Genomic DNA, 16,211 nt, shown 5'->3' on the forward strand with positions numbered 1-16,211 from the left:
GCGGACAGATCATCCTGGATTTCACACATTTCAATGGTGCTCTCAACACCTCCCAAGTTCAAGAAGACAGAAGATAGAGTTTGGATTTATACCTTGCTTTTCTCAACCATAAGGAGTCTCAAAATGGCTTCCCTTCATCTCCTCAAAACAGAAACCTGGTGACATTGGTGGGACTGAGAGAGTTCTGAGAGGACTATAACTGGCCCAAGATCACCCATCGGGTTTCAAATGCAGGAGCGTGGAAACAAACCTGGTTCACCAGATAAGAGTCTGTCACTCATGTGGAGGAGTGGGGAATCAAACCCAGTTCTCCAAATTAGAGTCCATTGCTCATAACCACTACATCAGGGGTAGGGAACCTGCGGCTCTCCAGATGTTCAGGAACTACAATTCCCATCAGCCCCTACCAGCATGGCCAATTGGCCATGCTGACAGAGGCTGATGGGAATTGTAGTTCCTGAACATCTGGAGAGCCGCAGGTTCCCTACCCCTGCACTACATCATGCTGGCTGTCAGTCAACATCACTTCCACCAAGGCAAGGTCACATGAATGTTGGCTGGCTACCAAGCCCAGTCAGATCATGCGGAATCCTGTTTTCCCAGTAAACATTGTAAAGGGAGTATGGAACAGAACAGGTGAGTGGGGGGTGTTTAATGCTGAATTCTTCTTCCTTCTGGTTATTTCCCAGAATGCTCATGAACAGTGAATATCCTCTGCCTCATGCAGGCCGAAGTCAAAGCCAAAGCTGAACATCAAGGCTGGACTTGTGGAGGCGTTTGTAGAGAGAAGGTCATGGGACGAGTTTAGCATCCTCATAACTCTGACCATGAGCCTTGCCTGGTGAGTGCCCCTTCCCCGCATTCTCGCAGGCGTTTTATGTGTGCTGTCAAGTCATATCTGACTTATGACGACCCTGTAATGGCTTCAAGACAAGGGACATGTGGAGGTGGCTCGCGACTTCCTGCCTCTGTGTAATGCCCCTGGCGTTCCTCGGAGGCGGCCCAAACAAATGCCAACCAGGGGCGACCCTGCTTAGTTTCTGAGATCTGAAGATCCCAGGTTAGCCTGGGGCTGTAGGAAAGATGGCATATGCTATATGGTGGCAATCAAGATATATTTCCTCAAGAACTTCAAGGTGCAACAACGCTATCCTGCAACCTGCAACTCGCTTTTAATCTTTGAGTTTTAATGCTTTTATTGCCTCTCTCTCTCTCTCTCTCTCTCTCTCTCTCTCTCTCTCTCTCTCTCTCTGCTTCTTCCCTTTCTCCTCTTATCTCCCCTTTTTCCTCCACTTAAAGCAGTTGAAGCAAGTTATGTTAGAGCTGATAGAATACCTGCCTGAGCATGACACAAACTATTAGTGGGTCATGGTTCCCCAGTGTTTTGATTGTTGTGACCATTTTGATTGTTTTGATAGTTTGGATCGTTGTGATAGTTGGATTGTTGTGGGTTTTATATTCATTTCTGTAGGCACATTGATGCTGTCTGGTTTTACTAACCAGCTAATTTTTCTAATGATTTTCACTGCTATCTGTTTGAGTTTTTAATTATTATTGAGCACTTATTTCTTTTCACTGAAGATTTGCCTTAGAAGCAGCCTCCCAGGCCGCAGGTGCCCTCTGTTTCTGTTGTAGAGGTTTCTCCCTGTTGGATCTTGAGATGAAGGCTGCCAATATCTTGGGAATCCCATGAGCAATTCTCTCAGAAGCCTGTATTAGCTCATTTTCAAAGCAACCCTCTTGTTTTCCTTTGCAAGGCCCATTACACCAAGTTGCTCTCCAGACCATCCTTGTATAATTTTCCATATGATCTCCAGACTAGGAGGAGAGTTAGAGAAGGAGGTAGAGCAAAGAAGTAGCTTTCAGCTGATGCCCCCTAAGTTCCCCATGAGAGGTGCACAGGAAGACAATCCTTCAGCTGTCTGCATGTTTACAAATACAGAAGGGTACTTGGAGTGCCAAAATAACATTGGAAAATTTGAGTCCGATCCACTCCTTTAAAAACCTGCCCATAATCTAGCTGAAGAGGAGTCTGTTGCATAAAATGAACACAAATATAGACCACAAGCGGTTTATCCAGAGCAAGTTTACTTTGGGAGCAATAGTAAGCAGGTTTACTCAAAAGTAAGGGACATTATATTCCACAAACAGGGCTCCTAGCATTTTGTTCAAAGTTCAATTGACAGGCACTCATCCTAATAAGTCAAATCACAACAGTTGAGGGGGAGTGTTAAAAGCCTCCCTCAACTTGTACCATTGTCCTGATCTGAGTCAGGACCCCATGCATGCTAACTTTTTTTTTGGGGGGGGGGGGGGTGGTCCATCTTGAGATTTCAAGTGATGGTCCCTACTGTATGGAATGCTCTTTCCAAGCAGGCATCCATGCAGTGGTGGGATTCAAATAAGTTAACAACTGGTTGGGGTGCTGTGTGGTTTCCGGGCTGTATGGCCGTGTTCTAGCAGGATTCTCTCCTGACGTTTCGCCTGCATCTGTGGCTGGCATCTTCAGAGGATCTGATAGTAGGAATGGAAAGCAAGTGGAGTATATATACTGTGAGGTCAAAAGGTGAGGCCCTCTGAATAGAGTAGCCTGGTATGTGAGTCACAAAGAAGTCTGTAGCAACTGGTTGTTTACAAGCACCATTTTAGACTTGTAAACTGGTTGTTTACAAGCACCATTTGTGGTAGGGGTAAAATACTCTTATCATTGGTACAAGTACTGTACAGTATGTGAAAGCAAAGTTCTTTTCATTATAAGTACAAGCTTTGGGGTAGCGTTGCTGGCATCAGGAGACCCAAGACAGGTTACAGTAGGTGTTGACATGAGATTCAGGAGGTGTGCTTCTGGGATCACATGGTGCCAGTTCACCTTGGATTGACAGAATGTGGGTGCCATTGCTAGCAACCAGGAGGCAAAGCCTGATAAGCAGGTGAGTAATCTCAGTTTGAAAGTAGCTGGGTAACAATGTGCTCAGATTGAAGAGCTAAGGCCAAGCTGGAGGCTGAATAGAATTGTCTGTGGGAAGAATCATGCAATGAAAATAGCCAAGAGAAATCCAACAAGGAGGAGGAGGAGGAGGAGTTTGGATTTATACCCCACCTTTCTCTCCTGTAAGGAAACTCAAAGGGGCTTACAAATTCCTTTCCCTTCCTGTCTCCACTACAGAAACTTTGTGAGGTAGGTGGGGCTGAGAGAATCCCGAGAGAACTGTGACGGGCCCAAGATCACCCAGCAGGAATGTGGAAGAGTGAGGAAATAAATCTAGTTCACCAGATAAGAGTCCAGTGCTCGTGAGGAGAAATGGGGAATCAAATCTGTTCTCCAGATTAGAGTCCACCTGTCCTTAACCACTACACCACACTTGCTCTCCTTGGACAGTGCTAGCTGTTCTTTTGGGTTGATTGCTTTCAGGGAAGTCTTGTCTTGTTTTTTGGCCCAAAGGGTTATAGCTTTTGGAAATGCCCTCCTACATGGACCACAATTATAAAGTGAGAAAAATCTACTGACTCTAAATAGAAGATGTACTCATGGAAGCCCCCTGCTCTAAGACAATGTTGTTCAAACATTTGTAAGTTGCTCTGAAAATCTCAGCAATGAAAGCTGGGAGAGAGTCTGGCCTATTGTGTCACCCAGGGATGGGCTGGGAGAGAAGTTGAACAGACCCTGCAGCACTGCATGCCAGCACTGTAGGGGCTACTTCGTCCCAATCTGCCCAGTGGTATCAATGACTTGTGTTGACTTTTCCCATGACTTGCCCCCATCAACTGGTGGCAGTACAGGAGGAAGCAACTGATGAACTGGTACTGCTCAGTGAGGCCACTGAATGGTCCAAGCCAAGTGACCCCTGTAGTGCATCCAGATCTAATGAGGCTTGGCTGTACATTTTCTTGGCCACCAGGAATTCGTCAGGACAGCAGACCACCGGAAACACTCCCTTGAATGGCCACTTCACCCCAACATCACCTGACATTTATTGAGGTCATTCATGTAGTTCTGCATCTTGACCTCTAGCAGTGGTGTAGTCTAAACCCAAGGCAAAGCAGGCCAACAACTCCCCCTTCTGGCAAGCTGCCATACTGGCCCAGAGAAAACTCGCAGCCCTCCAGAAGTTCATGAACTACAATTCCCATCAGCCCCTCCCAACATGAGCATTAGCTATACTGGCAAGGGCTGATGGGAATTGTAGTTCATAAACATCTGGGGGGCATGAGTTTGACACCTGTGAAGGGTTTTGAGATATTGGTGCTTTATAGGTGACTTTAGCAGCCTGTCATAAGACAATTCACCCATGCCAGACCAGGTCTTCACTTCCAAAAGCCTTCCTCTCTCCCTCCCCCCCACCCCGATTAATGTTGTAGTACTAATTTGGGAGCAAGAAAGATTCCTATGTAGGTTTGCGCTCAGCCCACCTTTCCTGAATTTACCAGTGCGTTCAGGTAGGCCTTATGAATCAGTGCCAGTCAGCATGCCGCCACCCCCCATAAATTAAAACAGTCATACTTAGCTTTGGCTCAGCACTTTTTGGTTTATTAAGTAAAGTTGCAAAAATAATGTGGCTAGAAACCCCCATTCCCCCCTTCATTAGTAATTAGACTAAAAGCAGAGATTTGCTGATTGGTATCATACATAATGGCACGGGAGCTACTATAAATTTTTCTGAAAAATATTTCACTTCACTTATAATAGCTCATATAGCCTTGGGATAATACTATAAAAGACAAAGAAAAAAAATCTTATAATAACAGGGTATTGTGTAATGTACTGTAAAGCCATCAGACAAGGGTGTGTCCTCAGTGCAATTCAGCTCAATTGTGAGCCTGAGGTCAAAAACACATTAACTTGGGTAGGCTGCGCCACGAGTAAATGAAATGCTGCAGACATTTTGTAAAATGTACATTGAGATTTGCTGTTATTCTTACCTGGTAGCTACTCTTGGAGGGGGTTTCCTGGTGCATGAGGCACCTATGCTACAGTGTTCCCTTAGGAAAAGACTCGCTCTTCCTGAACAGAATGATGAGAACAACAAATATTGAGATTCTCTACAGATCACTGCTGAATGCTTCAGCCTTAAGACTTTGCTGGTGCCAGATTCCACAGATGCATTTTCAGGGGCAGTGCCTCTGGGAAAACAGAAGGAGGTAGCAGAGGAAGGTACAGTGTATCCCGAAACATATGTTGCAAATAAAACCGACTCTAATAAGAACATAAGAACATAAGAACTAGCCTGCTGGATCAGACCAGAGTCCATCTAGTCCAGCACTCTGCTACTCGCAGTGGCCCACCAGGTGCCTTTGGGAGCTCACCTGCAGGATGTGAAAGCAATGGCCTTCTGCTGCTGCTGCTCCTGAGCACCTGGTCTGCTAAGGCATTAGCAATCTGAGATCAAGGAGGATCAAGATCGGTAGCCATAGATTGACTTCTCCTCCATAAATCTGTCCAAGCCCTTTTTAAAGCTATCCAGGTTAGTGGCCATCACCACCTCCTGTGGCAGCATATTCCAAACACCAATCACACGTTGTGTGAAGAAGTGTTTCCTTTTATTAGTCCTAATTCTCCCCCCCCCCCCCAGCATTTTCAATGAATGCCCCCATTAATGATGGAAGGAAAGGGGCTACTACAGTACCAAGGCAGAGTGGGGATTTGAACCCGGTTTTCCAAGATCCTAATCTGACACTCTAAACATTACATCACACCGGCTTCTAAAAGGGAGCCTCCATGTGTCTGAGCTGTATGTACATGGAATTTGTATCCGACATCCTGTGCTTTCCACAAAGTTTGATAGAGAAATAGGCTAGAAGCGTTGGCCAACTAGAGGACAATTCTTCACAATCAGCATCCATCTAAGAATGCTAAATCGGTAGCCTGCTGAACAAAAATCTCTGCCTGATGTCGATTTTGATGCACATCCTTGAAACAAAGCAGTAGCAACACAGCAAGTCATCCTGCATTCTGTTTGTGCAGGCCCAAGTTATTTATTTCACTATTTTTCCCCCTACACATCATGATAATCAGCACAAACAATTTTAAGTGGGATGACTGATTTGTATTTAGATCAAAAGCCTGCAGCAGGGTGGTTTAATTACTAGCTTTTCTGAAGTTACTAAGGGAAAGTGCAACATGCCAACACAACTTGCTGGGAGTGCTGAACTGGGCTGAACTTGCAGGGAGTGCTGCGCGGAAGTGGCTTCTGCACCATACAGGACATTACATGACTCTGAGCCCAAGGTTAAATGGGAACCCCAGGGCAATGCACTGCCTCAAGCGAGTGTTTTCTGGTTGGTAGTATCATATTCCCTCTGCAGTCTGTTCCCCATGTTGCTGTCCCTCCCCACGCCTCAGCATCTTCACCTCCATTCAAAATACCCCTGTAGTACTGAAAGAGGGCCAAACAGGGAAATACAATTGTTTCATTTCAAATCAGACCAGACCTGTGGTCCATTGGCCATCTTAGGACCACCTCTTCCTGTATTGTCCATCGCACCAGTTAAGATCCTCTTCTGATGTCTTGCTCTTTGTACCTCCTTACCTGCAGAGGTGAGGCAGAGAGGGGAGGAAATCAGCCGCAGGGTTTTTTCAGTGGTGAAAGCACTCTCTTTCCCCCCAAAGAAATTGGTGTGATGCAGTGGACTATATTTAGGAATATTGTTCATTTGTCTCTAGAAGGCATACAGAGACAGACAAAATTATGCCAAACAGCAGAATGGTCATCCTAAAGTGCAAGAAAGGCATTAGATTTTTTGAAGTCAGGGTAATAAATGAGATGCTTTTTTTAAAAAAAACACAACCCACCCTAGCTTTTTATCAGTAGACAGCTATTTCAGAAATATTTCTTTATCCACTCAAGGAATGCATTTCCTGCTTTGACTTGCACTCCAAATATATATAATTTTTAAATTACAGGTTTACGTCAAACAGCAATTTTGTCAAGTTTGAGAAAACACATCCCCCCATTGTTGCACATAATTCATGGAATGCACAAAGAATGAGAAATACATTTATTGATCAAAGCAATCATTTGACCTGCCCATTCCCCAACTCAAAGTTTATATTTTCTCGAATAGACAGTGTTGCATATTGGGGAAGTTCCATGCAGAACAGCTGGCAAGTAGGAAAAAAAGAGAAGGGGAACTAGGGATTTGCATTTGGATAAGCCAACCCCACCCCCCCACCCCCAAAAAAGAAAGCCCCAAAAGCTGTTTTGGCGGCGGCGGCGGCGGCGGCGGCGGCTGCTGCTGCTGCTGCTGCTGCTGCTGCTGCTGCTGCTGCTGAAAAAAGAGGCACCATTATTTTTCTTCTGGATTGTTCAGGTCCACAATTTTTGCTAGGTTTGAAGGATAGCATTTTTTTAGGTAGAGCTACCAAGTTTGGTGAAGATTGAGTCAGGGGGTCCAATTTTATGTGCCCTCAAAGAGGATACTCCATCTATCCTCCACTGGAGAATAATTTGGGGGCCATCAATGAAGTTTGGTTAAGTTTGGGTCAGGGGACCCAATTTTATAGGCATCCAGCTGTCAATCATTTAGGGGTCCATAAAATTGGAACATTACCCAATCTGTACCAAATATGGGAGTTTTTATAAAAAGAGGTACCTGCAGCTCTACTGCAAATTTGATGCCTCTACCTTGAGGAACAACCCCTGCCCCAAGTTCCAGAAAGGTTCACCATAGGGTAACATGACTCCTCTGTTAGTTAATGGGAAACTTTGCGGGGACTTTGCTGCATAGCTACTCCTTATGAGAGCCCCCAAGTTTGGCTACATTTGGATCAGGGAATCCAATTTTATGAACCCCCACATTTTCCTCTATTGTTTCCAATGGAGGACTGATGGAGGCATCTTCTTTGGGCGCTCATAAAATTGGAACCTCTGACCAATCTTCCCCGAACTTGGGCATTGTATAAAGAGAGTCATCTGCAGCTACGTTACAACTTTGGTGGGTACAACTGCCCCCCACAGTCCCACAAAGACTTCCCATAGAAAAAATGGAAAATTTTCCGGTAGGAAAACCTAAAAATTTGGGAATATTTGGAAAAGGGGGGGGGAACATTGATAGGGGAATTTGGCTTTTAAAATTGAATCTGAAAAATACCAGGGAAAAATGGTGCACTTTGGAGCAAAGTTACTCACTGCACGTTTCTAGAAAACAATGGATTTTCCAATGGGCAGTTTTTAGGGAAGTGAAAGGCATCACTCTGGCTCCCTTTTAATAATCTGAGTTATTATGTGTTTTATTCTGATAGATTTCTTTTCACTGTATTGTGACTTTTCTTAAGTGAGCATCCTTTGCACACTTGATGGCTTGCGAATGATCAGTGACACTAGATCAGCGTTTCTTCTGTAAACATTAATGGCTGGAAAATGATTCTAAATCAATGTTTTTTCAACTGACAATGACGATAAAATATTTCTACATCACTGTTTCTTCATTGGACATCAATGGTTAGAGAATGTTTCTAGATCAGTGTTTTTTTTTCTACTGATGTTAATTACTATAAAATATTTTTACATCAGTGTTTCTTCAATGGACACTAACAGCTGGAAAATGTTTCTAGGGTGAATTGTGATGACTGGTAGGGCTTATGCCAAAAGTCGGGAGGAAAACAGTTTGCTGAGAAATTCAGTGAAAAAATTGAGAAAGAAATGGATCCGAGTTGTCCCATTTCGTGGAAGAAAGTGTTGGAGTTATTTTGGATCAGCCCAGTTTGTGTTGAATGTGGCAAAGAAAACAATCTTACAAAGAGGTCAGTGCAAAGATAAAATTTACATTTAATTCAAGTAGGTTCAGGTCATATTCTTTGGTCCAGGTGAAAGACAGATAGAAAGCCCTGGCTTGGGGAACACTGTTGCTACTTGTTAGGTAGGAGCTGTCAGTCTAGATGACTTCTGTAAATCTCCTGCATGTCAATCGTGGCTCTATTCTGCATTGGTTAGACCTCACCTGGAATATAGCGTACAGTTCTTGGCACCACAATTCAAGAAAGATATTGACAAGCTGGAACAGGTCCAGAGGAGGGCAACCAAAATGGTAAATGGTCTGGAATCCATGCCCTACAAAGAGAGGCTTAGGGGGCTGGGATGTTCAGTCTGGAGAAGCGAAGGTTAAGAGGTGACATGATAGCCATGTTTAGATATTTGAAGGGATGTCATGTTGGTGAGGGAGGAAGCTTGTTTTCTTCTGCTCCAGAGACTAGGACCAGGAGTAATGGGTTCAAGGGGAAGGAAAAGAGATTCCAACTAAACATCAGGAAAAACGTCCTGACAGTAAGGGCTGTTGGACAGTGGAATGCACTATCTCAGAGTGTGGTGGAGTCTCCTTCTTTGGAGGTTTTTAAAGAGTGGCTGGATGGCCATCTGTCAGGAGTGCTTTGATTGTGTGTTCCTGCACTGCAGGGGGTTGGACTTGATGGCCCTTGGGGTCTCTTCCAGCTCTAAGATTCTATGATTCTAAGCTTTCACTTTAAGAATCCACAGCTCCTCTGTTTCATTTGGTCAGGGGAAAGAGAACGATGCAGTCCTCGTGTCTGACCCAGATCTGACTCAAAGAATATTTGGCTCTTGCCATAGACAATCATAACATCTGTTCACAACCACAGTGGTAAGGAGAGGCTGCCGTAAGGCTCTGGCATGGAGCTTTTGGGTTTTCCCCAATCAAGCTGATTCAGCAAAGTCTATTTGAAACAGCCTGTTGCTGAATGCCAAAGGGGATCCATTGGTGGGGCAGAAAGACCACATGCCTCCTCCTTACTTGCCTGTTTCCACTCATCAACAATGGCTTGTTAAGTTGCATTAAAAGCAACACAGTTGAAAAGGCACAGTACACTCTGCATTTTTGCCACTACACTTGGGGTCATACAGAAAGGTCGTGTTTGAAGTGGAAAATATGATGGTGGAAAGTGCCATCAAGTCACAGTTGACTTATGGCATACCTACCTCGATCTTCAGGAGTTCGGTGAAGGGGTATAGTCGGGGGATGGGGCTCAGCTGAGTGGAGATGGTGCCCAGGGCGGGCCCCAGATGCCATTTCCCTCAGCTATGCCCCTGCCTTTGGGATCAAAGTAACTACCCTGTTTCCCCCCAAATAAGACATTCTCTGAAAATAAGATGTAGTAGAGGTTTTGCTGAAGTGCTAAATATAAAGCATCCCCCGAAAGTAAGACGTAGCCAAGTTTTTGTTTGGAAGCATGCCCGTCGAACAGAACATCAGAGCATGCAGCTGTGGAGCGGAAAAATAAGACATTCCCTGAAAATAAGACATAGCGCATCTTTGGGAGCAAAAATTAATATAAGGCACTGTCTTATTTTCGGGGAAACACGGTAGCTACCCTTCCAATGTGCTTGATGGTGGAAAGTGCCCTCATGTCATGCCAGACTTATAGTGACATCGTAGGGTTTTTGAGGCAAGAGATTTTCAGAGATGGTTTGCCATTGCTATCTCCACGTGGGCTTAGAGAGTGCTGAAGAAGAGAAGTTGTTCTTTTACACTCTCTACCTTACGGCATCTCAAAGCAGCTTACAATCACATTCCCTTCTTTCCCCCACAACAGACACCTTGTGAGGTTGGTCGATCTGAGAGAGGTCTGAGAAAACTGACTGGCCCAAGGTGTGAAGGGAAGAGGGCTGCCATCTTTTGATCAATAAACACATGTTGCTTTTTTTTTTAATGGCAGCTTGATCTGCAAATGTTAGCAAGTGATAACACACTGGCCGAATCCCCAATCTAGATCAAACCAAATTTGAAAATAAACTGCACCTTTTCATTGAGGTTTCAACCTCCCCACCGCAGCACGTTTCCAGTGAAGACATCTAGGCCTATCTCGGATTCAAGAAATGTAACAATCCCCACTACCATGCAATCGGCTTCGCAGGTCTCTCCTGATTGGCTGTCATGCCGTGTTGGGGCGGTACCTTTTTTTCTCCTGCAAAACGTGCTCACATTATGACGTCAGCACATCACCATGTCATCACATCTCCCCCGTCCAAGTTTCTGGTTGGTTATCATTCTCTTGTGCTCTCGCGAGAACAGCACCGCACTCACTGATTGGTTGTAAAGCATTTGCGTCATGCTCCACAACAGGAAATTTGAACCAAGATTAGACCCCCAATCCTCCCCTCCAAACTGGATTGAAGACGTGTTTTTTGGGCTGTATTGCTGTGTTCTAGTAGCATTTTCTCCTGACGTTTCACCTGCATCTGTGGCTGGCATCTTCAGAGGATCATCTTCAGAGTGATAACACTTTTCTTGATGCTGTAAAAAGCATCCCTGCTGATTCTTGCAGATGGCTGTTTAAACTTCAAAAGCATGCTAGGCCAATTTTTCTCAGATTAGTTAATAGCCCAAAATAAGAATGAGTTTTGCAACCTACCAACAGTACAGAGTTAGACCACTGACTTCAGTGGGCTTAGAAAGTGTAAATCAGTTTAGGATTGTGCATAGGGTTTCCTGTCCAACCACTGCAATATGCAGAGGGTCTTTTCCATCTCTCTCAGCAACATCCCTTTTGATTTTGCTAAACAACCATCTGAATGATGGTTCATTCAGTCCTTTTATGCATCTAATGAAGTTAACGTTGACTTACCAAAGCTTTCCTGAAATAAATTCTGTTCATCTTTAAGGTGCCACCAGTCTCCTGTTTTATTTTGAAGACTAACGGCTACCCATCTGGAACTGAAACATTTCCTGTAGTTGTGTTGGATCATTTTTAACTTGAATATACTTTGTTTCTAATTCAGGGGTGTCCAACCCTGCTCCTCCAGATGTTCATGAACTGGCAGGGGCTGATGGGAATTGTAATCCATGAACATCTGGAGGGGCAGATGCTGATTTTAGTTAGGCATCACAGGATGAGTGTGTGATGGATTCTGTCTGTCCATTATCCACTCAACCTGGAGTAAACTTTAACAAGCAGCCCAAAGCACCCCATATCAAGTGTGTTTTTGTGCTGTTCATTTCAACAGAAGAAAGTGAAGCAAATTTTGAACTTTTTAAGTAAACTTGAACACATTGAGATCTTTGTGATGAACATGCTCACCAGACAAACCCACCATGTTCAATTGCTAATCATAAACTGAGATCCTACTTTAGTAACCCTGTAGTAACAAGATTTTCTGAGTATGAGTTTTTGAGAGTCAAAGGGAGCTTTAACTCTCCAAAGCCCATGCCCCCAAACTTTTGTTGATCTCTAAGATGCTATTGGACTGGAATCTGAGCCTCAGGTTTATCTCACTCTCACAGTCCACCGCACAACTTGAGCCCCAAGCCAGGCAGCTTTGCAACTGGGCAACATCTGCAATAGATCAATTTTATGTCTTTCCCCCTCGCATCCACTTCTGTCCTTGCACAGTAGGTGAAATAGCTGTCTACCCAGAATCATGGTTGAGTTGGGACACTAAAGTGCACAGATCACTGTTTGTTGCCTGTACCATTTAAGTAGTTTACAAAAAGTTTAAAGTGATTTATTGCTGTAGTGCAAGGGAGAATAAACTGTAGCTCCCATGAAACTCTGCAAGAATGCACACGGGTAAACTGTTCCAGAAATGGGCAGTTTGTCAGCCATTAAAGTTCACATTCTCAGGAAGGCTTCGGTGGACACCAATCAAAAGAAAAACATCTCACCCATCAAATTTGTTTATTTCTAAGCTACCATTTTTTTCTTAAAACAATTGGTGGGGCTATACAGTGGCAAACACTGAGAGCCAGCATGGTAAAGTAGTTAAGAGCACTGGACTCTAATCTGGAGAACCAAGTTTAATTCCCCACTCCTCCCCATAAGCAGCAGACATTTATCTGGCGGACTAGATTTGTTTCCTCGCTCCTATACATTAAGCCTGCTGGGTGACCTTGGGCTACTCATCGTTCATTCAGAACTCTCTCAGCCTCGCCTACCTCACAGTGTTTGTTGTAGGGAGAGGAAGGGAAGGTGTTTGTAAGCCACTGTGAAGCTCCTCATGGCTGAGAAAAGCAGGGTATAAAACCAAACTCTGTGACTTCTGGTGTGCAGCAGTCAGTGTGAGTGAGGCGGTTTAATACAGTTTGTGCTTTTCTGTACATGCACAGACATGGTAACTGATGGCAAGAGGGAACTGTGTACTTTCATGACAACTGCCTTGTGAACATTCAGTTCTGGCAATCAGGACATCTGATCGTGACATGAGCCGAACTCAAGAAAAGCTCACGCATGCCTGATTAAAACGGGACTTCACTTGGGCTGGACCGTGGCCAGTATCTCTTAGATGAAGTTTTTCATGATGATTATCTTGGCAAAGCTGAGATCCAATCTTAAGTTGTGTATGCAAAATTGGATGCTTGAAACATTGTGCTTAAGAGCAATTAAACGATAATTTCAGCAGATAACTGAGGCAATTTAGAAGTACACTCCGTTTTGTTTTACCACAACGTTTTCTAACGTTTGAAAAAAGATATGCGTTTTATTAATCCTCATTCAGATTTTTGTCAATAAGATTTTCGGGGGGGAGGGTATAGATTACAGTTTCAAATTTAAAATAGTCTGTTGGTTTAAACTTCTTTGCGAGGAAACAATGCGGAATCTGTAAGTAATTTTTGCTTCAGCCACAATGAATATGTTGGTGTCAGGAGAGAGGAGAAGCCATTCATATTTCTTTTAGAAAGGAACAGTTAACCTAGCAATTTAAACTCCCCCCCACCCCCTGCCAGAACAGATTGCAGGAAGGGTACAGCAATAAATATGGTTTCTGCTTTTCTAAATTTGATTCGGAAAAAACACCTCTCCTAACAATCCATTAACTTTTCAGAAATGTGTAGGTTCCAGGTTAGGGTTGCCAGTTCTGGGTTGAAAAATTTCTGGATATTTGGGGAATGAAACCAGGGATGATAGTATTTGGGTGGGGGAATGAACCTCCATGGTATAATGCCACAGAATTCACCCTCCAAAGCAGTAAACAGGTGGAGCAAGGGGGAACTGCGCCCAGGGCGCGCACATGCCCTGTGCCTCTGCCGCGGCGCTGTCCACTCCTGCCCTGCCCTGGAACGCCCCCAGAACACCATGCCCCCTCCGCTGCTCCGTATGGGGCGTCATGCCCCACCTGGCCCCGTTGGCGCTACTCCACTGCAGTCACCTTTTCTAGGAGAATGGATATCTGTCATCTGGAGAGAAGCTGTAGTTCCAGGAATGTCCAGTTTAAAGACCATAACGAGGTGAAACATCCCGATTGGGGCATGACTTCCGCATGGCTTCCAGGTCTAACTCGGGTCCACCCAGCAAGATTTCACGCATGCACAGCAATGTTGGGGAGGAAAATGAAACTAAACCAGGGCCGTGCATAATCACCTGGAGTTCTTCCTCCCAGCCTGAACACGCTGACGGGCTGCCATGTGGAGGAAGAAACCGAGATACAAACATCCCGGTATGTATAATCCCAATTTCCCCCCCGGGATATTATGCCCATCTGGAAAACGCCTTATTTTCTGCAGGTTGGAAATACTATTTTAGGAGCAGCTTTAAGGTACTGATGCTAATAGTGTGGCCAACTTTTCGGGTGTTTGGGGCCAGAGACGTCCACTGTGATGCTTACACAGGCAAAATTTTCCCTGTAAGTACACCTAATAATAACAGTACTTCTTTGTCAAACTGTATGAGAAAAAGTAAATGGAGACAACTTTTTTGCCTTCTCATTATATAGGAATTTGAGGTTGTCCAGTAAAAGTGAAGCACAATGAATTCAGGATAGACAACAGTACTCCTTCGGATAACCCGTAATTAACCTTTAGCATTCACTGCTGCAAGCTGTAGTAATGCCTACTGAGTTGCATTTGAGGTTAAACAGATCGAGGGTGGTTATATTCATCAATCACAATTAGTTGTGATGGACAGAAGGAGCTTCCCATTTCAGAAGCAGCATACCAGTTTCTGGGAGCCCAACAGTGGAGGAGGGTGGTTCCCTTTATATCCCCCCCCTTTTTGAATATCATACCGCTCTGCCTAAAACAGGGGTAGGGAACCTGCAGCTCGAGAGCTGCATGTGGCTCTTCTGCCCTTGCACTGTGGCTTCACGAGCCGAGCCGCTGGCCCCATCCTTGCCCGCCCTGCAGGCAGCAGGGTGGACGCACCAACTGCCCACAGTCGGCTGGGCCACGTCGTGGGCTTCCCCTCTCACCAGCCCCATTGGAGCGGGGTGGGCACTTTCCCGGCGGCTGGCAAGGCCAAGCCGCCGGCTTCATCCTTGCCTGCCCTGCAGGCAGCAGGGCGGGTGCATCCATGCGCTTCTCAGAATGAGCGGAGTAAAGGTAAAAAAAAACCCTATATATACAGTGTTATCTTTATTTTAAATGTCAAAAATTATTTGTGGCTCCAAGTGGAAAACAGGTCCAAATGGCTCTTTGAGTGTTAAAGGTTCCCTACCCCTGGCCTAAAAGTTTCCAGCAATTCAGGAAAAGAAATCTCTTTATGCAGAGCAAAAAATGCCTCCTTGCTCTGATCCAGCAGGGCTCTTAGATTCTTGCATCTGAACAAATCATGTTGTTTCATGGACTAGCATTTCCCTCTTACCTGGAGCAGCAGCAAATGGGATGGATCAGGTGGATGAAGGAGGAAACTAGTAGACATACTGTGGAATGAAGCTCCAAGTGCTCCCAGACTACACGTTGCTGATGAGGGCTATTTTTGCCATCTGTAGAGCAAGTTTTTCCTAGCTCTCAACCCCCCCCCCCCCGCCCCACTATTGGGGATTTTAAATTTGACAGGTGGACTGGAAGGGTCTGGATTTTAGACCCACTAGTTCTGAAAAAAAAATCCAGAATCTGCAGAGTGAGCGAACCACTTTGCTCTTGGAAACAGCCTCCCCCTTATCTTCTTGTTAGTCTTTTTGTTTTTGTTTTTTTACTGTTAACTTTCTTTTCTTTTTCCGTAATCTTTTATTATTTGGAAAAAGGGAGGAAACTAGTAATGTGAATTCCCGAATTCCCAATTTAATTTTGGATTAAATTCCCGAATTCCCAATTTAATGTTGGGTTTGAAGAAGAAAAGGTGTTTGGATTTATAGCTCTCCTATGAGGAGAGTCAAGGCAGCTTACAAACTCTCTCCCTTCCTCTCCCCACAACAGATGCCTTGTGAGGTAGGTGGAGCTGAGAGAGTTCTGAGAGAACTGTTAATGGGGGTATACCAGACAAAACAAAAAAGACTTCACTTGCTGGGAAAGACACCAATAGAGGGAGAAAGATGAATCTCCCTTGGGAG

The sequence above is a fragment of the Sphaerodactylus townsendi genome, linkage group LG11 (genome assembly GCF_021028975.2).
Source record: "Sphaerodactylus townsendi isolate TG3544 linkage group LG11, MPM_Stown_v2.3, whole genome shotgun sequence".
NCBI classification, from domain to species: Eukaryota; Metazoa; Chordata; class Lepidosauria; order Squamata; family Sphaerodactylidae; genus Sphaerodactylus; species Sphaerodactylus townsendi.